Source organism: Apium graveolens, chromosome 11, assembly GCF_009905375.1.
Source record: "Apium graveolens cultivar Ventura chromosome 11, ASM990537v1, whole genome shotgun sequence".
In the NCBI taxonomy this organism is placed as follows: domain Eukaryota; kingdom Viridiplantae; phylum Streptophyta; class Magnoliopsida; order Apiales; family Apiaceae; genus Apium; species Apium graveolens.
Window position 1 is genome coordinate 133,784,491 of NC_133657.1, and position 27,481 is coordinate 133,811,971.

Genomic DNA, 27,481 nt, shown 5'->3' on the forward strand with positions numbered 1-27,481 from the left:
TAAGCACAAGTTATTCCTTTTTGATTACATAGGGCAAATAAAACTGTTAGAGTTACCCACTAATCATGCACAACGTACATGAACCTATGCTAGCATGGCAAGTTCTAAATCTCAAGATCCACCGTCGCTTCACAAGAGATTAACACCCTATCTTATATGTTCGCGACGCACATAAGACGAATACGCACAACCAATACTAGATATCAAGCAATCATCACACACTAAAGTATTAAACAATTAACTAAAGAATTCCATAATAAATCCGTTGCAACCCCATGATCACGATTAGCCCATAATAGAACTTATCGCCATCATGGGTTCATATGAAATCATGATAAACAAACACAAGAAAATAATAACTAAACTAATTATATTAAAACAGAGTACGTCACAAGAGTAAATAAGTCAAAGCAAGAAAACTAGCATCCAACGTTACAACGAAACAAGAATCACAAGAAAATATGCTTCCTCTTCGTTGTGGTGTGCTAAATCGGTCTTCTTCCTTATCTCCTTCGCTTCTTGCGTAAAACACAATCTTCTTCTTCTTAATCCTCGTGAAAACGTCTCAAATCTACTTATATAATAGTCCCATAAAACTCAGATTACATAGAAGTTGGAAGCCAAACAGAAGTAGAAGTCTAAAATAATTCAGCAAAATTCCCGACCCTGCGCGGCCGCTCAGCATATCTGCGCGGGCGCGCAGGTTGCTGCGCGGCCGCTTAGCATAGCTGCGCGGGCGCGCAGGCCTCCACTGGAAAAAATCCAAGTTTGCTCCGTTTCTTCGCCGTAATCTGCCCGTTCCTTTCCTCTCGCAATGGTGAACACATGCCAAGGCTTATTCTTGATGATTCCAACCCCGAAATGCAACTAATACCCTGAAATGCATAAACACTAGAAAAACGCATCAAATACACAAAATACTTGATTTCAAGACATCAATTTAAGCCATTTTAAGACGTTCTAAGTGGTATAAAATGCCACTTATGACACCCCCAAACTTAAATCGATGCTTGCCCTCAAGCGTCACAGACTCAAAAACAAATAAAAATATGCATGAATACAATCTATATGAAAATGCAGCGATCCCCCTTACTACAATTAATCAACCAAATTGCCACATCTCAACGAATGCAGTTAGACAACTAAAGATCAATAAACTCATGCAAACGGACATACAGCCAGAAACGTGGTGTGTGCAAATGTTTAACAGATATGCTTCAGAACTAGACCAATTACTATGACTAGACTATCCTCAAGGCAATCCTACGATTATACAAAGAATAAAAATTCCAGGCACAAAGTGATATACAACACTACAAGAACTCTGGAGCTTACTACGGAATCGTGCTTTTTATTTACAACTCAAATGCTTATTTGACCGTGCAATGAGTGAGGTCCACAAAAGACTTATACAATGATATCCATGTAACGAGCGTTAGGTTAGCGGATCCCAGACTCTAAAAGCCTTAGGTCGCTAGGCACAAAGTCCCCTAAGAACTTAATAACTCGAATACCAAAGAGCCCACTCTTGATCAATTATGCCAAAAGAAAAAATTTTAAATTTTTTTTTTTTTTAATTTTTTTTTTTTTAATTTCTGAGCAAGTGCGTTTCACTTCATCTTGCTCAACCCTAGACTACTCGCAACATACGCGAGCCGGCTACTAGCCATTTGACGCCTAGCCACAACTAGCAACAACTTCCATATTTTTTTCTCCAAAATTTTTCTTTTTCATGTCTTTATCACTAAGAACCTATAATCGAATTCTAAGCATAATAAGTAGATTGACCTTGAAAACAACCAAATCATAACACAATCTAGCCCTTTCGCATTCTCTAAGACTTAGTGGACTTACAATTGTTTCTAACATGCATATCAACCTACACAACTTAATATCACTTTAATGCTATCACTACACTCACATCAATATCACAATTCAGTCGATAAATCATTGCAAAAGGGATCATGGTAAATGCATGAGCTACATGACATTCATAAAAAAAAACTATATGGCATAAATTATGCAACTATATGAACTAAACTATCATGAATATGCAACTAAATGACACACACACAAAATTCCTTAACTACCACCCCCAAACTAAAAATCTTCACTGTCCTCAGTGAAAGTAGTAGAAAGGAACACAGGGTATACCTACTCGGAGTCATCATCATCATCACCCTCAGTGGGTGGAGTATCAGGCGGCGGGTATGCAGAGTCCTCACCAAAAACTGGCCACTGGATATCAGCTCCAAGGCCTCGAAAAGCAGTCCCTAACGCAAGGGTGAGTTCCTGAGCAAACCTGCTCTGTGTCTCATACATGGCATCCATCCGCCGTGAAAGCCTCCTATACTGGACATCAACCATCCCAGCACCCTCCTGAGCTCTCGAAGAACCAGCCTCATCACGCCCTGGCCTAGCCATAGTAGCACCTCGTGCTGGACGCCCTCCTGGAAGATGATAACCCAGCCCATGCTCCTCAGGCTCACCACCGGTCCACTCCTCCATCCCATTCAGAGTGCCAGAATCAATCGGAGCGGCTGGCAACTGCAACTGCTCATGAGCCGGCCAGTTCACTCCCACTGCTCGGCATAGCTTCGTAACCGTAGATGCATAAGGGATGTTCATATGCTTTGCTCCCCTCAAAAACTTCAGAATTCCTTGGTAGATAAACTCACCAAGGTCCACATAGTACTCCTCATTCAGAATTCCCCATAACAGCTGTGCTCTCTCAACTGTGACCTCGTGTGCATGCGAAGAAGGCAAAATATTAGCACAAATAAATGCATTCCATGCACGGGCATACCTGTTCATGGCGATCGCCGGAAAGTGACGATACTCATTATTGCCTGTACTGCGGGTCCAAACTGTTCCCGGTCGACAGAGAGTTGCATAAATCAAATCCAAGTCAAAATCCTCAGCAGTCTTTTCATTCCAGTTCTCCTCCTCGGGCTTCCTCTCTCGCTGTCCAATCACACGGCGAATCGCCGCAGGATGATAATCAACCGTCAGCCCACGGACCACAGAAAACCCATTCTTTTCAGCCTTCGCATGCGCGTAGAACTCGCGAACAACGCTCATCGGTACTGCTTCGGGTGACTCACAAAAAGCTATCCACCCCTTCTCTGCAATCATGGGCAACAACTCACCATCCCTCCCCGATGGTAAAAACCCCCTCTCCTTCAGAATCGGCTTACCCAACAGCCTAGTGTACTCCTCCTCCGCGGCTCTGTCAGTTAACCGAGGCCTTGCAGCAGTACCCCTCGATGAATCAGCAGTAGGAACTGTGCTGCTGCTGTCAATAGTGCGTGCTCTCTTGGGTGCCATTGATTCGTGAATAAAATCGTGTAAGAACTGATATTTGATGTTTGTGAGAGGGTTTAAGTGTAGGAAGTTTTGTGGGAGATATGTAGGATAGGTGTATGTATATATAGGGTGTGGATTAGATTAGGGTTTGGGAATTAAGGGATAAAATGATGGGGTAGTGGGAACAAATCGTGGGTTTATGGGCTAAAACTGTTTTTGTGTTTGTTTTTGTTTGGTTTTTTTTTTTTTTCTGAACTGTAAAAAAAATTTCTGGTCCCCGACCCCTGCGCGGCCGCTCAGCATAGCTGCGCGGGCGCTCAGCTTGTTGCGCGGCCGCTCAGCTTAGCTGCGGGGCGCGCAGGGGGTCACTGGATTTTTTTTTTCAGCCCCTGTTTTCTGATTTTTTTGTGTTTTTGGATAGGTTATTAACTTCTAAGGGTTCCTGTAACAATAATTCATGGGTTGCCTCCCACGCAGCGCTTCTTTTTCGTCATTAGCTTGACGTTTCGTACCCTGCTCAAGTAGTCAACAAAATGGCACTAACCACTTCTCGGTTTGCCATGTCCCCATAGTAGTGCTTCAACCGCTGACCGTTAACCTTGAATGCTTGGTCCGGATCATTCTCAAAAATTTCCACCGCTCCATGTGGAAACACAGTTTTGACAATAAAAGGTCCAGACCACCTTGATTTCAACTTCCCAGGAAAAAGTCGGAGCCGAGAGTTGAATAAGAGAACTTGTTGCCCTGGCACAAATAACTTTGGATGTAGCTTTCTATCGTGCCACCTCTTCACCTTTTCCTTATACATTTTGTTATTTTCGTACGCTTGAAGTCGAAATTCATCCAGTTCATTAAGCTGAAGCATTCTTTTCTTACCAGCTGCATCTAAATCCAGGTTCAACTTCTTCAATGCCCAGTAGGCCTTATGCTCAAGCTCCGCAGGTAGATGACTTCCCTTACCGTACACCAACTGGAACGGTGACATCCCAAGTGGAGTTTTGTATGCTGTTCTGTAAGCCCAAACAGCTTCATCGAGCTTTAAAGACCAATCCTTCCTTGACGGACAAACAACCTTCTCTAGAATGCGCTTTATCTCTCTGTTAGACACTTCCGCTTGACCATTTGTTTGCGGATGATAGGCAGTAGCTACTCGATGATTCACATTATAACGCTGCATCATGGAAGTGAACTTACGGTTGCAAAAATGCGATCCTTCATCACTTATGATTACCCGAGGTGTTCCAAACCTTGTGAAAATTTGCTTATGAAGAAAATTTAGTACTGCCTTTGCATCATTTGTCGGTAAAGCTTTAAATTCGACCCATTTTGAGACATAATCGACTGCCAGCAAGATGTACTGATTATTGCAAGACGAGATAAAAGGCCCCATGAAATCGATTCCCCATACATCAAAGACCTCGACTTCAAGCATCACATTTAATGGCATTTCATCCTTCCTTGACAAATTTCCCACTCTTTGGCAACAATCACACCTTAAAACAAACTGATGAGCATCCTTGAACAAAGTAGGCCAGAAAAAACCTGCTTGCAGAATACGAGCTGCCGTCTTCTCACCTCCATAGTGTCCCCCATAAACCGTGGAATGGCAGTCTCGTAATATCCCCTCCGTCTCACAGAACGGGATACATCTCCTGATGATCTGGTCAGCTCCCTGTCTAAACAAATATGGTTCATCCCACATATACCACTTCACCTCATGCAGAAACTTCTTCTTTTGAGCGGATGTCAAATTAAGAGGCATTATATTGCTGACGAGATAGTTTACAATATCTGCAAACCATGGTTCTTCCTCCTGAATTGCAAACAACTGCTCATCCGGAAAAGATTCATTGATTAACGTCCTATCTTGTGAAGTAGAATCGGGATTCTCCAACCTAGAGAGATGGTCAGCTACTTGATTCTCAGTACCTTTTCTATCTTTGATCTCTAACTCAAATTCCTGAAGTAAAAGCACCCAACGAATGAGTCTCGGCTTCGAATCCTTCTTAGAAACCAGATAGCGAATAGCTGCATGATCAGTAAATACTGTTACTTTCTTACCAAGCAGATAAGATCGAAATTTCTCAAAGCCAAAGACTATAGCCAAAAGCTCCTTCTCAGTAGTGGTGTAGTTCAATTGGGCACCATTTAAAGTCTTACTCGCATAGTAGACCACATGGAAGAGATTTTTCTTGCGCTGTCCCAGAACTGCACCTACCGCATAATCACTTGCATCACACATCATCTCAAATGGTTCTGTCCAATCTGGTGCTGTAATGACTGGTGCCGTGATCAAACTCTCCTTGAGAGTCTCGAATGCTGCCAAACATTCATCATCAAATTTGAAAGGCACATCTTTCTCAAGCAAATTGCACAACGACTTAGATATCTTTGAAAAGTCCTTGATGAATCGCCGATAAAAACCCGCATGACCAAGAAAACTACGGATTCCTTTCACAGAATTAGGTGGGGGAAGATTTTCAATGACTCCCACCTTGGCCTTGTCCACCTCCAGACCCTTGCTAGAGACCTTATGCCCAAGGATAATGCCTTCACGCACCATAAAATGACATTTCTCCCAATTAAGCACCAAATTAGTTTCCACACATCTTTTGAGTACGGCGCACAGATTATTCAAACATTCATCATATGAGTGTCCAAAGACGGAGAAGTCATCCATGAACACTTCGACGTTATTTCCAATCATGTCAGAGAATATAGCCATCATACATCTCTGAAAGGTGGCCGGTGCGCCATATAACCCAAACGAAACTCTGCAAAAAGCAAATGTGCCAAATGGACAAGTGAAGGTAGTTTTTTCCTGATCCTCTGGTGCAATATAAATCTGACTATACCCGGAATAACCATCCAGAAGACAAAAATACTCATGTCCTGCCAATCTGTCAAGCATCTGATCAATAAATGGAAGAGGGAAGTGATCCTTCCTTGTGGCTTTGTTCAATTTTCTATAATCCATGCATACTCTCCATCCTGTAACTGTTCGAGTAGGGATGAGCTCATTCTTTTCATTTGCAACCACAGTGATACCTCCCTTCTTAGGTACACATTGTACGGGGCTCACCCACGAGCTGTCAGAAATAGGATAAATGATGCCTGCATCTAGCCATTTCAAAATTTCTTTCTTCACCACCTCCTTCATGATGGGATTCAGTCTTCGCTGCTGTTCCACAGTTGGCTTACTACCTTCCTCTAGCAGAATTTTATGCATACAATATGAAGGACTTATCGCCTTGATGTCTGCTATGGTCCATCCTATAGCCGATTTGAATTCTCTCAAAATCCTTAAGAGCTTGTCTTCCTCACTACCTGAAAGGTCAGATGAAATAATAACAGGTAACGTAGATGAATCACCTAAAAAAGCATACCTCAAGTGTTCAGGTAATGGCTTGAGCTCCAAGGTAGGTGCTTCCTCTATTGATGGTTTGAGCTTCCCTTCAGCGTTCTTGAGGTCAGAAGTACCAAGAGATTCAAATGGTATATCCAGCTTTCGCTTCCAGGGAGAAGCGTTCAGATATTGTAATTGCTCGTTGCTATCTTCATCATCGCTGTCAAAATCCCCACTAAGGCCTTTTCCAATGCATCAGACATTAGCATATGATCGAGTTCCGAAGTAACCGCAGAATCAATCACATCCACTTTTAAGCACTCCTCATCTTCTGTAGGGAATTTCATTGCCTTGAATACGTTGAAGGTCACATCCTGATCTTGGACCCGCATAGTAAGTTCACCTTTTTGCACATCTATCAAGGTACGGCCAGTAGCCAAGAAAGGCCTCCCCAAGATTATGGGAATCTTCTTATCTTCCTCAAAATCCAGAATAACAAAATCTGCTGGAAAGAAGAGCTTATCCACTTTGACGAGCACATCCTCAACTATGCCCCTTGGGTAAGTAATGGAACGGTCAGCCAATTGTAGTGACATGTACGTGGGTTTTGGATCAGGCAGATCTAGTTTTTTAAAGATCGACAACGGCATCAGATTAATGCTTGCTCCCAAATCACAAAGGCACTTGTCAAACGTCAGATTGCCAATTGTGCAAGGAATGGTGAAGCTTCCTGGATCTTTCAATTTTGGTGGTAACTTTTGTTGCAGAACAGCGCTGCATTCTTCCGTGAGAGCAACGGTTTCAAGGTCATCCAGTTTCACCTTCCTTGAAAGAATAGTATTCATAAACTTCGTATAACTAGGCATTTGTTCCAGAGCCTCAGCGAAAGGTATATTGATGTGATGTTTCTTGAACACCTCCAGAAACTTCCCGAACTGTCTATCCAGCTTTTGTTGCTGCAATCTCTTAGGAAAAGGTGGTGGAGGATAAAGCTGTTTCTCCCCTGTATTAGCCTCAGGCAGAGTGTGTTCAACAGTAGTCTTCCTTGGTTCCGCCGCTTTCTCCTTTTACTTAGATTCTTCACCTCTAATTTCAGCTTCTACTTCTTTTGCCTTTTCAGCATCAGCTACTTTTCCAGACCTTAAGATAATAGCCTTGACTTGCTCTTTAGCTTCTTTCCTGCCTGGTACTTCCGTGTCACTGGGAAGAGTGCCAGGTTGACGATTGATCACTGCATTGGCTAATTGACCAATTTGATTTTCCAAGGTCTTGATAGAAACCGCCTGACTCTTGCACAACAGCTTAAGTTCCTCAAAATCAGCACTAGTAGGTGCAGCTGCACTTCCCTGTTGAGGATATGATTGCCTTGTAGCATACTGCTGTGGTTGCTGAAATCCAGGTGGGTTAAACTGTTTACTCACTCCTTGCTGATATGGTGGCTGAATAGCATTCTGATTATTCCCCCAGCTGAAATTTGGATGATTTCTGTTGTTAGGATGATAGGTCGCTGGCACAGGCTGCTGTTGTCGCTGATAATTATTCACATACTGAACAGATTCGTTTACAAGAGAACACTGATCCGTAGCATGAGAACCTGCACAAAGCTCACAAACCATAGCTATTTGATTAACTCCATACGTAGCCAGAGAATCAACCTTCATTGATAGCGCTTGGAGCTGGGCTGCAATAGCGGTGGCTGCATCAACTTCCAGAATACCTGCTACCTTGCCTGACGTCATCCTCTGAGTTGGGTTTTGATGCTCATTTGCAGCCATCGTCTCGATAAGATTATACGCCTCAGTATAGCTTTTAGCCCATAAGGCGCCTCCAGCTGCTGCATCGAGCATGGGCCGAGATTGGGCCCCCAAACCATTATAGAAACCAGTAATCACCATCCAATTCGGCATTCCATGATGTGGACATTTTCTCAACATTTCCTTGTAGCGTTCCCAAGCCTCGCACATAGATTCTGTAGGTTGCTGCGCAAACTGAGTAAGAGCACTCCTCATAGCAGCAGTCTTTGCCATCGGATAAAACTTCACCAGAAACTTTTGCGCAAGATCTTGCCACGTAGTGATGGACCCAGCTGGTTCAGAATGTACCCAGTCTTTAGCCTTGTCCCTTAGTGAGAATGGGAAAAGCCTCAACTTGATAGCCTCATCAGTCACGCCATTATACTTAAAAGTGCTGCAGATCTCGACAAAATTCCTTATGTGCATGTTGGGGTCTTCAGTTGCCGCTCCTCCAAAAGAAACAGAATTCTGCACCATCTGAATAGTGCCCGGCTTGATATCAAAGGTGTTAGCTTGAATAGTCGGATGAAGGATGCTTGACTGAATGTCATCAATTTTAGGCCGAGAAAAATCCATAAGAGCTGGATCAGCTTGAACAATACGCTCTCCCATGTTTACTGGTTCTTTCTGCTCAGTTCCTGAATCCGAATCCTCAAAATCTAACTTCTCCGGAATATCAAGAACTTCGTCTGTCTCCTCAGCTGTATCTAAAGTCCTCTTGCGAGCACGAGAACGAGTTTGCATAAACGCTTGCTAAAGTACCTGAAACACAACCAGAAAAAAATAAGTAACTACTACGTCCTAATCACTGAGTCCTAATGACCAATGATGGTAAGTACATAAACTAAACAAATACGCCGAGTCCCCGGCAGCGGCGCCAAAAACTTATTAGGGCGAAAACACGCGCTAATATTCATGCAAGTATACGTGTTCGCAAGTAATATAGAATATTTTCTAGTTCGTTCCCTCAGAGACTCAGACTAAATTATTGTCTAATTAAACTCACTCACCAATGTATGATTACTTCTCAATGTTAAGATAATAACACTTAAAATTGTTGATTAAATATTAACTATAATTAACTACTTAATTACCACTTAACTAACACTTCAATTTATCAATAATAAAACACTCATGAGATCACAACTTCATTATTACTTCCTTCTATGGCCATTGTTATTACCTTTAGCATGTGACAATGATGATATTAATCGAATAATACGAAACTGATAAAAGCCAACTTTCATTGTACTAATACCATTCTACCAAGCATCCATAATTAAGATAGAAGTCGAATAGTCATCAATTATGTTGAGTTCCTATATGTCTATAGAAATTGACAACACAACGATTTAAGCACAAGTTATTCCTTTTTGATTACATAGGGCAAATAAAACTGTTAGAGTTACCCACTAATCATGCACAACGTACATGAACCTATGCTAGCATGGCAAGTTCTAAATCTCAAGATCCACCGTCGCTTCACAAGAGATTAACACCCTATCTTATATGTTCGCGACGTACATAAGACGAATACGCACAACCAATACTAGATATCAAGCAATCATCACACACTAAAGTATTAAACAATTAACTAAAGAATTCCATAATAAATCCGTTGCAACCCCATGATCACGATTAGCCCATAATAGAACTTATCGCCATCATGGGTTCATATGAAATCATGATAAACAAACACAAGAAAATAATAACTAAACTAATTATATTAAAACAGAGTACGTCACAAGAGTAAATAAGTCAAAGCAAGAAAACTAGCATCCAATGTTACAACGAAACAAGAATCACAAGAAAATATGCTTCCTCTTTGTTGCGGTGTGCTAAATCGGTCTTCTTCCATATCTCCTTCGCTTCTTGCGTAAAACACAATCTTCTTCTTCTTAATCCTCATGAAAACATCTCAAATCTACTTATATAATAGTCCCATAAAACTCAGATTACATAGAAGTTGGAAGCCAAACAGAAGTAGAAGTCTAAAATAATTCAGCAAAATTCCCGACCCTGCGCGGCCGCTCAGCATATCTGCGCGGGCGCGCAGGTTGCTGCGCGGCCGCTTAGCATAGCTGCGCGGGCGCGCAGGCCTCCACTGGAAAAAATCCAAGTTTGCTCCGTTTCTTCGCCGTAATCTGCCCGTTCCTTTCCTCTCGCAATGGTGAACACATGCCAAGGCTTATTCTTGATGATTCCTCCCCCGAAATGCAACTAATACCCTGAAATGCATAAACACTAGAAAAACGCATCAAATACACAAAATACTTGATTTCAAGATTCCAATTTAAGCCATTTTAAGACGTTCTAAGTGGTATAAAATGCCACTTATCAGGGGTCAAGGGTAGTTGAGTGTTTGAGCTTGTAGGTTTAGTGGATTGAGAGATTTGGATTTGGATTGGTAGGATATTGTTTTTGTTCCCTTGCCATCTTCCATCTTCCTTCTTCTTCTTCCTTCTTTCATATCCCCTTTTCTTATCATCCCTCTTCTTTTCACCCTGCTTCTTGTCTTCTACTTTGCTACCAGTTACTTTAGATTAGTGACTTAGATTTGAGCCAGAAGGTTTTTGCACATCATGCTTCTTCTCATCATCATCCTTGTCATCTTTTGAGTTGAACTTTGTAGTTGGCAACATGGTCTCTGTATTCTGTAGATATCTTCCCAGCATCCTATTCATTTCCACATCTTCAGCTGTTTTGAAGTTCTTTCTCTTTTGATCAGTCTCCAATGTCATTATTAATCTTGTATTTGCCCTTACACAGTTGTTTGGTACTGTGGAGTATTTGCACTACTTAGTTTGTGGACAAATGTAGGCCACCCCTTGCTTGGATATAGATAGACTTCAGGAAAAGCAGCTATCTGAGCTTGCTTGAGTTCTTGGTGCAGTTGAGTGTCCTCTGGAATTACTGGATTAACTCTGTCAATTATCACATCCAGCTCAGATGCTCTCATTCTTTGTAGATTTGAGAGAGAGACCTGGAGACAGTTGTCCAAACCAGAGTCATTAACATTGGCTATTATCTATTTCTCCAAAAAGTTATGAACTTTCACTATCACCACTCTTAAGAAATTAATGTTGTTGGCCAAAACTCTCTTGTAATTAATGTAGTTATTGGACAGAGAGACTCTTTGAAATTCCAGTAGCTCATTGAACTCCTTATCTTGATAGGGTCGTTCTGCAGCTTTCAGGATCCTGTCTTTACTTACACTTTGAGAGAGTTTTAATTGCATAGAACTTTAACCAGAGTGAGTAGTAGATTTTATATCCTCTTGATATTGTATAGATTTACCAGCTTCATTGGACTGTTTAATCCTAGCTTCTATCTCCCCCTTAGTCTTGTTGGCAGACATGAGTAGTGGAGTTGGAAATTCTGGGCTCACAGCTTCAGGAAGAGCAGGTAAAGGAACATTCAAGGCACCCATGATATCTCCCAAAGAAACTGAATTCTGCATTTGGAGATGTTTGTGGGAATCTACGAGGGTCCTGATGTCATTTGTTGACTCTGCACTAGAGAAGTGAGAGCATTAACCTGAGCTGTGAGTGAGTCATTTGAGGATTGGGGAGTTGAAACTTGCTGTTGTAGATGTTGAATCTGGAGATGTGTTGATGTGGAAGGAGGTTGTTGAGAATTTGAAGATACAGAAGCACCAAAAGTAGCTTATATAGATTCCTTGATGCCTTCCATTAGCAGAGCTGAAGGTGTATACCTAGCCTGATGCAGTTGATCCAGTTTGAGCCTTGTCTCATTAGTACTAGTGATGTGATTCTGGATAACTTTATGCAGAGCAACAAAGGACTGTTTGAGACTCTTAATGCTTTTCTCCATGGTAGTCATGTCAAACCTTGCCATTTGGTCAACAAAAGTCTGAAACTTGTTCTTGATTTGAACTTGAGTAGGGACAAGATCATCCAGTCTCTCCCTCACCATCCTTCTTATTCTGTATTCATGACTGTCCAGAGTATGTTGTAGAGCTTTACTCATGAGATGCAAAGCTTTAAGTTGAGCTTTGTAGACTTTGTTAGGTAATGAATTACACACAGGAGGTGAATGTGTTTTAGTGTTTTTATATTTTTCTCGAACTATTTTGATTTTGAACAAAGTAAATCAAATCCTGTAGTAAGATGTATTATAACAGAAATTAAACATGCAGCTATGAATAACACAGATCTTTCAAAACTCACTTAATTCTATATTAAAATTAAGAAAGTTTTTCTACAAAATTTCTAGGCTCTTTTTTGATAAAGAGCTTAGCTTCTACTTGAGAGAAATACAAGAATTCCTTATCTAAGTTGTTTCTAATAACAAAGGACCAGTGTTAACTTCTGGTTTACATAGTGTATAATAAGACATGCTTTTTACTTTAGTAAACTGTCATTTATCATTTCCATTTTAGGAAAAATATATCTTCCATTTATGGCTTAGCATATCTTTGCATACTGTGTTAACTTTAATATTCCTTTGTCAGTTAATCTTCACCCTTGATCTTGCACACTCTTCAAGCTGCTTTTTGTAGACTTGTCAATCCAAATGGTTGGATTGTTTGTTGATTGTTAATCTTGGATATTGAACTGGTCTGCAATTTTTTCTTTGAGATTTTATCTCGAGATATCCAGTTAGGCATATAGAGATCTTGACATCTCGATAAGTATAATGACTTATCGAGATCTCCAATACTCCATAGTTGATTTGATTTGTAGAGGTCTCTGAGTTCTCTATAAGAGAATTTAACTTATCGAGATCTCTAGTCTTCATATCTTCATTTTGACTTATCGATATCTCTGAGTTTTCTAGTGACTTATTGACTTGTCGATAACTCAGAGTTCTCTAGTCAAATTTGACTTGTCGATAACTCAGAGTTCTCTAGTGAATTTTAGCTTGTCGATATCTCTAAGTTCTCTAGTGGAATTTGACTTATCGATAACTCAGAGTTCATTAATGAATGTTGACTTGTCGATAACTCTGATTTCTCTAGTGAAGAATTGAATTGTCGATATCTCCAATCTTCATGTCTTTAATTTGACTTGTCGATATCTCTGAGTTATCTAGTAGCTTTCCTATGTTCTCTATAACACTAAATCAGTGAATATTTTTCTTAAAACAGATTTATTCAACTCCAAGCTTCTTCATAATTCTTCTGAGGCATGATCTTCGTGATCTTCTTCCAGATAGAAATCTTAGGATTGACGCTGTTTACAGAAAAAGACTCCAGTCTTCTCTTTTTGACATTTTTACAGACTTTAAATGTTACAAGTACAAAATACAAATTAAGATTACAATACAACTTACTTAGGATTGTCAATTTGACTTAGTCTTGTTAAAGTACATGCATGTCTTGCACAACAATCTCCCCCAATTTGTGAGAAGATTGCTTAACACAAATTCATGCTTGTTAACAAGACTAACCCCATATTAAAATGGAAAATAAGGCTAATATAAAAATTGACACAATTACATCAATTGTACATTAGATGATTTTGAGTTTGATAATTATAAGCATTAGACAAAGACTGGAACTTTTGATTCTTCTCTAATGAGGTCCTTTAAATACACAAGAATTTCCAGTTCCCTGTTAGAGCTTCTATCAACTTGAGTCTGTCTTGCTTTGGATAACCATCTAACATTTCAATTCTGAATTTTGAGAAAGAGCCAGCTTTTACATTCATAAATCTTCCATCTTTAGAAATTCTGCTCATCCCTTTAGCTTTAAGTTCTTCTGATCTTTTGATGTACATTTCAATCTCTTCATCATACTTTCTCCTTTTCTCCTCATACTCTGCTATACCTCTTGCTCTTCTTTCCTCTCTTGCAATTAACCATTCAGCTAGAACTGATCTCCATTCTCTTGTAGCAGTATCCTTATTTTTCAACAAACTTATCACTCTCTTGATTTCTGTTGGAGAGAGAATGTCCATCAAATTGCTGCCTAGAAAAGTGAAGGACCCATCTTGAAAGTAGATTTTTACTTCCTTTAGTGTAACAACCCAGACTCTAACTATTTCCTCATCCAGTTGTTGAAAATAGTCTTCATATGAACTGCACCGGTTTAAGGGTATAAAATCATTATGTTTGAAATAATTGCAGATGGCCCTTTCAGTAACTTCAACTTTTTCAGTAGGTTTAGCTTTCTTAGGTTTTCTCCCAACAGACTTGAAATGAGTTTTGTGTGATGGTTTGACAGAAGGTAAGGTTGAGATTTTCTTAAGAAATTTTTGGCTTGTGGTGATTCGAATTTTTAGAAAAGAGTTAGCAATTTTCTTGTATAGGAATTTAAGCATAAAGGTTTGAGGTTGTTTGATGTTTGAGATTGTTGACTTTGAAGGTTGAGCTGAAGGTTGAGCTAGTTGTGTTTGGATTTTTAGGTTTTGTTGTGGTTCTGAGCCATCATGATTTTTCTTGCTTCTCCTCTCAATTCTTCTCTTCTTCTCATCATCCTTCTTTTCATCTTCCTTCTTCTCTACTTGACTCTTGTCTTTGCTACCAGTTGCTTTAGAGGCTTGACTTGGATTTGTTCCAGAAGGCTTTTGTTTGTCATCCTTCTGCTCATCATCATCCTCATCTTTCCTTAAATTGTATTGAGTATTTGGCAGCATGGTGTCATCATTGACAAGGTATCTATCCAAGATTCTTATCATCTCCACATCCTCTTGCTTCTTGTTCTTTTTGTGCTTTAGATCAGACTGCAATGTCATGATCAACCTCATGTTTGATCTAACACAATGTTTAGAAACAATTAAATGTCTTGCTTGATTGGTTGTTTGATAAGTGGAATTTTATACCACTTAGAACGTCTTAAAATAGCTTAAATTGGTGTCTTGAAATCAAGTATTTTGTGTATTTGATGCGTTTTTCTGGTGTTTATGCATTTCAGGGTATTACTTGCATTTTGGAGGGGTAATCATCAAGAATAAGCCTGGGTATGTGTTCAGCATTGCGAGAGGAAAGAACGGGGCAGATTGCAGCGCAGAAAGCTGAGCGCCCGCTCAGCTATGCTGAGCGGCCGCGCAGGGTCGGGAATTTTGATAAATTATTTTAGACTTCTACTTCTGTTTGGATTCCAACTTCTAGGTAATCTGAGTTTTATGGGACTATTATATAAGTAGATTTAGAGACGTTTTCACAAGGTTGGATCGTTGTATTAAGCAAGGAGCGAAGGAGAAAAGGAAGAAGACCGTTTTAGCACACCGCAATGAAGAGGAAGCATATTTTCTTGTGATTCTTTATTTCATTGTAAAGTGGATGCTAGTTTTCTTTGTTTTGAACCTAATTACTCTTGTGATGTACTCTGGTTTAATATAATTAGTTTAGTTATTATTCTCATGTGTTTGTTTATCATGTTTTTATATGAACCCATGATGACGATAAGTGCTATCATGGGCTAATCGTGATCATGGGGTCGTAACTGATTTACTATGGAATTCTTTAGTTAATTGTTTGATACCTTAGTGTGTGATGATTGTATGATATCTAGTATTGGTTGTGCGTATTCGTCTTATGTGCGTCGCGAACATATAAGATAGGGTGTTAATCTCTTGTGAAGCGACAGTGGATCTCGAGGTTTAGAACTTGCCATGCTAGCATAGGATCATGTATGATGCGCATGATTTGTGGGTAACTATAACCGTTTTATTCGCCCTGTGTAATCAAAAGGAATAATTTGTTCTTAAATCGTTATGTTGTCAATTTATGTAGACATATAGGGACTCAACATAATTGATGCCTATTCAACTTCTATCTCAATTATGGATGCTTGGTAGAATGGTATTAGTACAATGAAAGTTGGCTTTTATCAGTTTCGTGTTATTCGATTAATATCATCACTGTTGCATGCTAAGGGTAATAACAATAACTATTGAAGGAATTAGTAATGAAGTTGTGATCTCATGAGTGTTTTAATATTGTTAATTCGAAGTGTTAATTAAGTGATTAATTAAGTAGTTAATTGTAGTTAATATTTAGTTAACAATTCTAAGTGTTAGTGTCTTGACATTGAGAAGTAATCATACATTGGTGAGTGAGTTTAATTGAACAATAATTAGTCTGAGTCTCTATGGGAACGAACTAGAAAGTATTCTATATTACTTGCGAACGCGTATACTTGCGTGAATATTAGCGCGTGTTATCGCCCTAACAAGTTTTTGGCGCCGCTGCCGGGGACTCGGCGTATTTGTTTAGTTTATGTACTTACCATCATTAGTCGTTAGGACTCAGTGATTAGGTCGTATTTGTTACTTATTGTTTCTGGTTGTGTTTCAGGTACTTTAGCAAGCGTTTATGCAAACTCGTTCTCGTACTCGCAAGAGGACTTTAGATACAGCTGAGGAGACAGACGAAGTTCTTGATATTCCGGAGAAGATAGATTTTGAAAATTCGGATTCAGGAAGTGAGCAGAAAGAACCAGTAATCATGGGTGATCGTATTGTTCAGGCCGATCCAGCTCTTATGGACTTTTCTCGGCCTAAAATTGATGACATTCAGTCAAGCATTCTTCATCTGGCTATTCAAAGCTAACACCTTTGAGATCAAGCCGGGCACTATTCAAATGGTGCAGAATTATGTTTCTTTTGGAGGTGCTGCGACTGAAGACCCCAACATGCACATAAGGAATTTTGTCGAGATATGCAGCACTTTCAAGTATAATGGCGTGATTGATGAGGCTATCAAGCTGAGGCTTTTCCCATTCTCACTGAGGGACAAAGCTAAGGACTGGTTACATTCTGAGCCAGCTGGGTCCATCACTACTTGGCAAGTTGTTGCGCAAAAGTTTCTGGTGAAGTTTTATCCGATGGCAAAGACTGCTGCTATGAGGAGTGCTCTTACTCAATTTGCGCAGCAACCTACAGAATCTATGTGCGAAACTTGGGAACGCTACAAGGAAATGTTGAGAAAGTGTCCACATCATGGAATGCCCGATTGGATGGTGATCACTGGTTTCTATAATGGTTTGGGGGCCCAATCTCGGCCCATGCTCGATGCAGCAGCTGGAGGCGCCTTGTGGGCCAAAATCTATACAGAGGCTTATAATCTTATCGAGACTATGGCTGCAAATGAGCACCAAAACCCAACTCAGAGGATGATGCCTGAGAAGGTAGCAGGTATTCTGGAAGTCGATGCAGCCACCGCTATTGCAGCGCAGCTCCAAGCGCTGTCGATGAAGGTTGATTCTCTAGCTACATATGGAGTTAATCAAATAGCTATGGTATGTGAGATTTATGCAGGTTCTCATGCTATGGATCAGTGTTCTCTTGTCAACGAGTCTGTTCAGTATGTGAACAATTATCAGCGACAACAGCAGCCTGTGCCAACTACTTATCATCCTAACAACAGAAATCATCCAAATTTCAGCTGGAGTAATAATCAGAATGCTATTCAGCAAGGTGTGAGTAAACAATTTACTCCACCTGGATTCCAGCAACCACAACAGTATGCTCAAAGGCAATCATATCCTCAACAGGGAAGTGCAACTGCACCTACTAGTGCTGATTTTGAGGAACTTAAGTTGTTATGCAAGAGTCAGGCGGTTTCTATCAAGACCTTGGAAAATCAAATCGGTCAAATAGCCAATATAGTGCTCAATCGTCAACCTGGAACACTTCCTAGTGACACGGAAGTACCAGGCAGAAAGGAAGCTAAAGAGCAAGTCAAGGCTATTACCTTAAGGTCTGGGAAAGTTGTTGATGCTGAAAAGGCAAAAGAAGGAGAAGCTGAAGTTAGAGATGAAGAATTTAAGCAGAAGGAGAAAGCGGCGGAACTAAGGAAGACTACTGTTGAACACACTCTGCCTGAGGGTAATACAGGGGAGAAACAACTCTATCCTCCACCACCTTTCCCTAAGAGATTGCAGCAACAAAAGCTGGATAAGCAGTTTTGTAAGTTTCTGGAGGTGTTCAAGAAACTTCACATCAATATACCTTTTGCTGAGGCTCTGGAGCAAATGCCTAGTTATGCGAAGTTTATGAAGAGTATTCTTTCAAGGAAGGTGAAACTGGATGACCTTGAGACCGTTGCTCTAACGGAAGAATGCAGCGCAGTTCTGCAGCAAAAGTTACCTCCAAAGCTTAAAGATCCATGTAGCTTCACCATTCCTTACACCATTGGCAAATTGTCGTTTGACAAGTGCCTTTGTGATTTGGGAGCAAGTATCAATCTGATACCGTTGTCGATCTTTAAAAAGTTGGATTTGCCTGATCCAAAACCCACCTACATGTCTCTACAATTGGCTGATCATTCTATTACTTACCCAAGGGGCATAGTGGAGGATGTGCTAGTCAAGGTGGATAAGCTCTTCTTTCCTGCAGACTTTGTTATTCTGGATTTCGAGGAAGATAAGAAGATTCTCATAATCTTGGGAAGACCTTTCTTGGCTACTGGCCGTATCTTGATAGATGTGCAGAAAGGTGAACTTACTATGCGGGTGCAGGATCAGGATGTGACCTTCAATGTATTCAAGGCAATGAAATTCCCTATAGAAGATGAGGAGTGCTTAAAAGTGGATGTGATTGATTCTGCGGTTACTTCAGAACTCGATCATATGCTAATGTCTGATGTATTAGAAAAGGCCTTAGTAGGGGATTTTGACAGTGATGATGAAGATGGCAACGAGCAATTACAATATCTGAATGCTTCTCCCTGGAGGCGAAAGCTGGATATGCCGTTTGAATCTCTTGGTACTTCTGACCTCAAGAATGCTGAAGGAAGGCTCAAACCATCAATTAAGGAAGCACCTACCTTGGAGCTCAAGCCATTACTTGAACACTTGAGGTATGCCTTTTTAGGTGATGCATCTACTTTACCTGTTATTATTGCATCTGACCTTTCAGGTAGTGAGGAAGACAAGCTCTTAAGGATTTTGAGAGAATTCAAATCGGCTATTGGATGGACCATAGCAGACATCAAAGGGATCAGCCCTTCATATTGTATGCATAAGATTCTGCTAGAGGAGGGTAGTAAGCCAACTGTTGAGCAGCAGCACAGACTTAATCCTATCATGAAGGAGGTAGTGAAGAAATAAATTCTGAAATGGCTGGATGCAGGCATTATTTATCCTATATCTGACAGTTCTTAGGTGAGCCCCGTATAATGTGTACCTAAGAAAGGAGGTATCACTGTGGTAGCAAATGAGAAGAATGAGCTCATCCCCACTCGAACAGTTACAGGATGGAGAGTATGCATGGATTACCGAAAGTTGAACAAAGCCACGAGGAAAGATCACTTCCCTCTTCCATTTATTGATCAGATGCTCGACCGGTTGGCTGGTCATGAGTATTATTGTCTTCTGGATGGCTACTCGGGGTATAATCTGTTACGACCGGCATTTTATGTAATATTATTTGTGAATTTGGTATAATATTAAGTCAAATGAAAATATATTCAATGATTGTATGTTTGTGTGAGTGAAAATTTCTGCATTATAAATTTACTTTGGGTAGTATATGATTTTTCAAAGTAAGAGTTTATTTAATTTCTTTATTTTTGATTTATAAGGAATATTCTAAGCTTTGGAAAAATCTTCTTTTAAAAGGCATTTTGTTCACAAATTTTGAAAATGATTTTATAAAGTCTCTAAAAATACAAGTTAATTTATGGTATAAATTTTATAATTTTTGAACTTGTATTTTATTTTATAAAAATAAATCATTATAAATTTTAGTTGTCATATTTATCAAATTACATGAATAACCTTGCATGCAAACTCTCTTCTATTTAATCAAAGGGCAAAGAAGACATTCTCAACCCCACTAACTCACATTTTGCTAACCAATTTACCCCTTTACCCTTGCATGCAAATCTACCTAACTATATTGGAGGGTTACTCTTGTAAAATCTCAAACCCACTCATATTATAGTCAAATCAATGCATAAAAACAAGTCCAAGAAGTGATCATCACCTCACTTCACCCCACCACTTCACTCTCTTCTCCCTCCCTCCTCCCTCACCTCTCGGTTTTTCCCCTCCCCTCTCGGCAACCACCAAAACCGAGCCCCATCCCCTTCTTTCTTCAACTCTCACTCAAACAATCATCTTATATCCAAGTAATTTTACTCCCTATATGTTATTCTTATATATATTTCAAAAGTTTAGAGTGAAAAACCTATGTTTTGACCTTGCATGGTGATGTTTTTGTTAAACTCAAAGTGAACCTCCTTGATTCTTGTGAATCTAAGGCTTTCACCATGAGATATAGTATCATAGGGTCAAGAATGGCTAGACATAAGAGTGTTACACTTATGAAATGTTGTTCTTACCCTAATCCATTCGGCCATGACTTGATAGGAGCCGAATGGATGGTGTTTTGTTGCCTTGTTATATTTTTGTGTATTTTGTGATGATAACGTGAATTTTATAGTAAAAGCTTGATAAAACCCTTTTGAATGCTAGTTGATCATTTAGTTGTAATCCATGTTAGGCTTGCATGTTGAATTATGATAAAAATTTATTTGGAAATCATGTTGCTTTGGCTTGAAAGATCCGAAAGCATGCATGCATGTAAATCACTTTTGATTTTTTGGAAGTTTTGATCATTTAGATTCATGTTGTTAGTGAGCCTTAATTTCAGTAGGAATAATGTATTAATATTGATTTATACTTCTTATTGCATGGTAATAATTCATGGTTATCTATTATAAAAAAATATATATATCTTGTTGCTTCAAGAGCCTAAAGGTTTGTGATTTGTAAAGAGTAGTCTCTTTTGTTTTGCCATAGTTGCACCTTAGGTAAGGATGATCTCACCAAGGTTATTTTGAGAAAAAGGGAGTTAGTTCAGTAGAATACCATGTATAAGTCTTTGTTTAAGTTTTGAGTTGTTGTTAGATAGGTTTGTCAAGTCAAAGCCTTGGAAAATGAGAGTTATAGTTTCTGCAGAAAAATCAGTTTAGTACCCTGAGGTTTAGAGTGAGTTTTGACCATGTCATTGATGTGCACTTTGAGGCCCAAGCTACCAGAAGTTAGTATGGGGAGTATATAATAGGTTTTAGGAGTTGGTTGGAGGTTTGCATGTCATTTGGTTAGGTGCACAAGTAGAATAACAAAATCTGTCCAGCAGGGGACAGTTTTGTTGCAACTTAGAAATAGGGAGATTTGGCCATGTCATGGGTAGGCCCTCATTAGGCCCAATTGGGCCTTAGTTATAGGGTATGTCAGAGAAGTTTTTCCAACCATAGTTCATAGGATATGAGCTAGAACCATGTGTCACAAGATAATTCAAGTCAGGGCATTTTCTGCCCAGAAAAACAGGGGAACCTTGGACTTTTAGCTTAGGCCCAAGAAGGCCCAAGCCAGGCCTTTGAGCCACATCAAGCTTGTGAGATGCCCTTAGGTCAGGAGAGTCTTGTGTAAAAATTTTGAAGAAAAACTTGTAGTTTAAGAGTGTCTAATGCACTCAAGAAACCTTAGTTACCATTCTGAAATTTGCACCAGTGAGCACTTTCACTTATCACATAGCTTTAGAACACTTAGAAGTGAGTATTAGGTCGACCACCATAGTTGTAAGATAGTATAAGGTCAGTAGAGGAAAAGGCACAAGTGAGGGTCAATAGGTTTTGGATAATTTAGGAAAGGCACATTGAGTTAGGAAGCCAAATTTGAAGACTTTGTTTAGTTAGCGACCAAGTGACTTAAGTGGTGAGTCGAGATCATCCAAGCCTAGTGTGGCATTATGGTGTATATGATGTTATTTGGTATTAATATACGATATGTGATTATGTGGCTACGTGTGTACATTTGAAAATATAATGGTGGATATGAATTAAGTGCGTATAGGCCTAAGTGCCATCCATGTTTAATTTCGGGTTGTAAATAGGTTAAGATGGTAAGAATATATTATAATGAGGATTATTATTATTTATGTAGGATCTCGAGACGAGGGAAAACTTGCCATAAAAGTCGAGTGAAGCTCCAGTTGTTGCTCCTACCAGTCAGACCAGACCAGTCTATCTCAAGGCAAGTGATTCAACTTGACCTTCGTATTTACTGTAAACAGTTCATATATATATCGATGCAATTATCCTGAGTCATTTTAATATATTTAAATCAAGCGTATCTTTTGTTTATCTTTGAGTTACATAGAGATGCCATGAACCCTCGAGTACGTATTGCAAGTAGTTCAAAAGTCTTTCATGATAGTTTAATGCCATGATAAAATAGAGATTTGTTATAATACTTTACTGATCCTTTTGATTATCATGCTATTGATCCCTGAGAAATCTTGATATTGCACCCTGATGCTTTGATTCAACTCTTGAAATAACCTCGATAGAAACTTTATCTTGATACCTAAAAGCCAATTCATTTCTTAAATTCATTCATGATTGTTTGATAACCCTATCCTTACCCTAAAGCTTGATACCTTGTTATATCTTGAGCTGATGATCACTTTCTTTATATTTTAACACCTCTATCCTATTGGAACCAGTGATGCTTATCTTCTTGATGTTCTAATACCTATACCTTGTCTACAACCATTGCTTTAAGCCTAGTTTGGCATTACTCTTTCATATTATCCAATAGCCTTGCTCAATTTCCTTGTCAAAGTTCTTGTTTATGGAAACCTCTCAATTACCCTAATATAGTAAAGTCTAGTGGATCATGGCCCTGAGATTTAGTGTCATATTTCCAGTGTTTCAAGTTGATCTATAATCCCTTGATAAAAATGATTACAGTCGAAAGAGATTTTGTCATAAATCGGCATCAGTTTTTAAAATGATTAAAATGTGGATTTTTCAGTCCCAAAGGGGGATAAATGTTTTCTTTGAATGGTGGATCTGGACTGAGACGCGAGTCCTTTCCACACTTATATTAGGCTTAAAAGTTGCCTAGGGATTCCCAATAATGTTTTAGAACCCAGCGAGGTTCGGGATTACTTCGCGGCTGATCACCGGCTGTAATCCGTAGCGTCATAAAATGTTTTTGATTAAGAATGATTTTAAAATTGTTTTGATGCAAGCAAAATGATGCCAACTCACATAAGTTTTATCTCTCGTTATCATTGATTATGTCTTTCCATTGTCATTCCTAAAGGTATATCTCGATTTATGTTTTGCGTTGTACTGTTAGCACTTGTTGAGCTTTTGGCTCACTTCTTGCTTTACCCTGATATTACAGCTAGCAGCTATGGTTAGATTCAAGCAGACTGCCCGTAAGACCTGTGATGCTGATGCTTATGTTCGAGCTCAGGTAGAATAAGTAATAATAGCTGTGAGGATTCGGTATTTGTAATCAGATGTAATAGCTGGTAGTGATGGGCTGTTCCAAACCCTAAACTGTAAGATCTTGGATTGGTTGTGTATCCTTCATTAAAATGATGTAATAGCTATATTTATTTTTCTGTTTAAGTTGGGGGTGTGACAGGTTTTGGTATCAGATCTACGGTTTAGAGTCCCTGGACAGCCCAAATAGGTTATAGGATTTGTGTGTAGGTTATAGATATTATACGAGAGAGTAGGTTAAGTAAATTATAATTAATACTCCTCTTATTGGTTGTCAGCAAAGGGCGCATTCCTCGTCATCCTCTGGGTCGGACGACACTATTGCTTTCTCCGTGTATGCTGAGTTGAGGCGCGAGTTCGACATGCTTCAGGGCAAGTACGACCGACTAATAGACCGACTGAAGAACGTGTATCCGGACAGCCGAAACTACGAAGGGAAGCCCAAGGAGCAGATGACTGCGAGACTTGAGACCTTGGTTCAGTACGTCAACACTAAGCTTGAGGAGATGCCAGCGCACCGGGACCGTACCAGCCAGTATGTCATTCAGATGGTGGCGGATGAGCTCCAGAGCATTGTGAAGACGCTTTGAGAGGAAAAGACTACCAAGCCCCGTTCAGATGGAGTGGAGCCTTAGTTCTTTCCATTTACCTTTCATGTTGTTGTACTATCAGACTCTATGGAATCCCTAGTTGTTTCCGTCTTTCCTTTAAATAAGCCTGTTATTCCTAGAATCAGACTATGTCCCAATCCTATGTACTGTGACCTTTAAAATTTCAATAATTAAGTGCTATTGTTCCATTTGCTCTCAACTGTTATTTTATGTTTTTTATCATCATATCTGCTTAATTTGGAAACTTGACCCCATATGTAAATGAGAATGCCATGCGATACCCTCGAATCATTTTATCATTCATATCTGTTTTGACGCAACTCTTATTTCAGGATCATGCCTCCCAAAAAGAAGAACCCAACAACCACCTTCACCACAGACCCAAACATTCTTCGACTACTGGAAACCTTGCAACAGCAAACCAATGCTATAGCTCAACAACAACTAACTCTTCAACAACGAATTGAAAACCAAGATAACCGTGAGCCACACCAACCACCTGAACCACCAGTACCACCTAGACAAATTGTCACTTTCAAAGCTTTTCAGAATGTGAATCCACCTGTATTTCATGATACCACTGATCCAGTGATAACAAACACATGGATCAAGGAGATGGAAAGGGCTTTTGAGTTGGTACAGTTAGGAGACGATCAGAAGACGCCGTATGCCACTTACTTCTTGAAGGGAAAAGTCATCTATTGGTGGGAATCAGTAAAAGCTATGGAAGTCACTCAGCAGGTTTCTTGGGAGAGATTTAAGAAGTTATTTCTGGACAAGTATTACCCTAAGTACATGCAGAATCAGATGGAGCTAAAATTTCTTGAGTTAAAGCAAGGGAACATGACTGTACTGGAATATGAGAAGAAGTTCACTGAGTTGTCAAGGTTTGTGACAAAGTATACTAGCACTGAGGAAGAAAAAGCAAAGAAATTTCAGCAAGGATTGGAGCCTTGGATCAGAGATAGGGTGGCTATGTTTGAGCTTGAAACTTATGCGGGAGTAGTACAGAAAGCTGCTCTGATTGAGAATAATGGGATGCAGTCAAGGAAAGAGAGGGATAACAAGAAGAGGAAGGTTCCATTTTATGGAGAAAAGTCTGAAGCTGGAAGTTCGCAAGATCGGAATATAAAGAGGATTGGTTTCCAGAAGGGCGGAAATTTTCAAAGGAAGGGAAATTTGGGCAAAAGGCAAGAATCAAAAGGGAACAATCAGGCAAGCCAAGGGCAAGTTGGAGAAAACAGGTTCCAGAGGCCAGAATGCAAGCACTGTGGAAGAAGGCACCCCGGAGTATGCAATAAGCTGAGTATGACCTGTTATAGGTGCAATCAGAAGGGACATTTGGCAAACGAGTGCAAGATGCCGAAGCCAGGAGTTACGTGTTACAAGTGTGGGAAGACTGGACACATGGCTAGGGAATGTAAGGCAACAGGACCAGTCAGAGCTCTGATGAACGTGGCAAGTACCAGTGCAAGTGTGCCAGCTGAGGTATTGGCATTACCTCCACCACCCGCACCAACCCCGCAAGCAACAGCAAGGACATTTGATCTAAAGATGAAAGATGCTGTTCAGAATTCTGAGGTGATAGCAGGTACACTTTTATTCAATAATGTCAAAGCTAAATTATTGATTGATTCGGGAGCAACAAGATCTTTCATATCAGAATCTTTCATTGATAAGCTCCAATGTGATAAAACGGTTATGAATGAGGTAGTAAATGTGGTAATTGCGAACCAAGAGAAGATTCCTGTGAATCAATTTTGTCCAAAATGTGAGATTGATATTTCGGGATATAAGTTCTCAGCCGACTTGATACTCTTCAAGCTGGGAGAGTTTGATATAATTTTAGGAATGGATTGGTTAGGAGAGAATAGCGCTCAGATAAATTGTAAGACCAAGAGAGTGTATTTAAAGACGAAGAGTGGAGAGAAGGTAGTATTTAAGGGGCAGAGGCAAGAGCAACTATTTCTTACAATTATTCAGGCTAAGAAGTTACTTAGAAAAGGTTGTGAGTCATTCCTAGCATATGTAGTGGATTCAGAGAGAGGCAGCCCCAGCATGAAAGATATTCCTGTAGTTAATGAGTTCCCCGATGTGTTTCCCGATGAACTACCAGGCTTACCACCAGATCGACAAATTGAGTTCGAGATCAACCTTGCTCCAGGCACGGAACCAGTTTCAAAGGCTCCGTATAGGATGGCACCAGCAGAAATGAAAGAGTTGGCGAGCCAGCTACAAGAATTATTGGATAAGGGAGTGATACGACCAAGTACGTCGCCATGGGGAGCACCTGTTCTCTTTGTGAAGAAGAAAGATGGGAGTATGCGTCTATGCATAGATTACCGGGAGTTGAATAAAGTAACGATCAAGAACCGCTACCCGCTACCAAGGATAGATGACCTTTTTGATCAGTTAAAAGGAGCAAAATGCTTTTCGAAGATTGATTTGAGATCGGGATACCATCAATTAAAGATCAAGGAAGAAGATATTCCCAAGACCGCATTTAGGACCAGATATGGGCATTATGAATTCCTAGTAATGTCGTTTGGATTGACCAACGCTCCGGCCGCATTTATGGATCTGATGAATCGAGTATTTAAGAAGTATTTGGATAAATTTGTCGTGGTATTTATTGATGACATCCTTATTTATTCTAAGTCAGAAGAAGAACATAAGCAGCACCTCTGGATAGCATTGGAGATACTCCGACAAGAGAAGTTGTATGCCAAGTTTACCAAATGTGAGTTTTGGTTAAAGGAAGTTCAATTTTTGGGGCATGTTATTGGAAATGAGGGAGTTAAAGTGGATCCGGCGAAGATTGAGGCAGTTATGAGTTGGGAGAGGCCAAAGACTCCTACGGAAGTGCGAAGTTTTCTAGGATTGGCCGGATACTATAGAAGATTCGTCAAGGATTTCTCGAAGATCGCCACGCCATTGACCAAGTTAACCAGAAAGAATCAAAAGTTTGAATGGAGTGCAGAATGTGAAAATAGCTTTCAAGAGTTAAAACAGAAGTTGGTAACAGCTCCGGTGTTGGTACTTCCAGATGATCAAGGGAATTTTGTAATATTCAGCGACGCTTCACATAAGGGTTTGGGTTGTGTGTTGATGCAACACAGTAAGGTAATAGCATATGCGTCAAGACAGTTGAAGCCGCACGAGTTAAAGTATCCGACGCATGACTTGGAACTAGCCGCCATAGTGTTCGCACT

General features: G+C 39.9%; 2 non-coding genes across 2 annotated transcripts; one reads left to right on the plus strand and one right to left on the minus strand.

Moving 5' to 3' along the window:
• Nucleotides 1-8,557: 8,557 nt before the first annotated feature.
• LOC141698881 (small nucleolar RNA R71) lies at nucleotides 8,558-8,664 on the plus strand. The gene has a single exon (XR_012565379.1). It is a non-coding gene; the product is annotated as a small nucleolar RNA R71 (small nucleolar RNA).
• An 8,587-nt stretch (nucleotides 8,665-17,251) lies between these two features.
• Nucleotides 17,252-17,358, minus strand: LOC141699047 (small nucleolar RNA R71). The gene has a single exon (XR_012565537.1). It is a non-coding gene; the product is annotated as a small nucleolar RNA R71 (small nucleolar RNA).
• Between the last annotated feature and the right edge of the window lie 10,123 nt (nucleotides 17,359-27,481).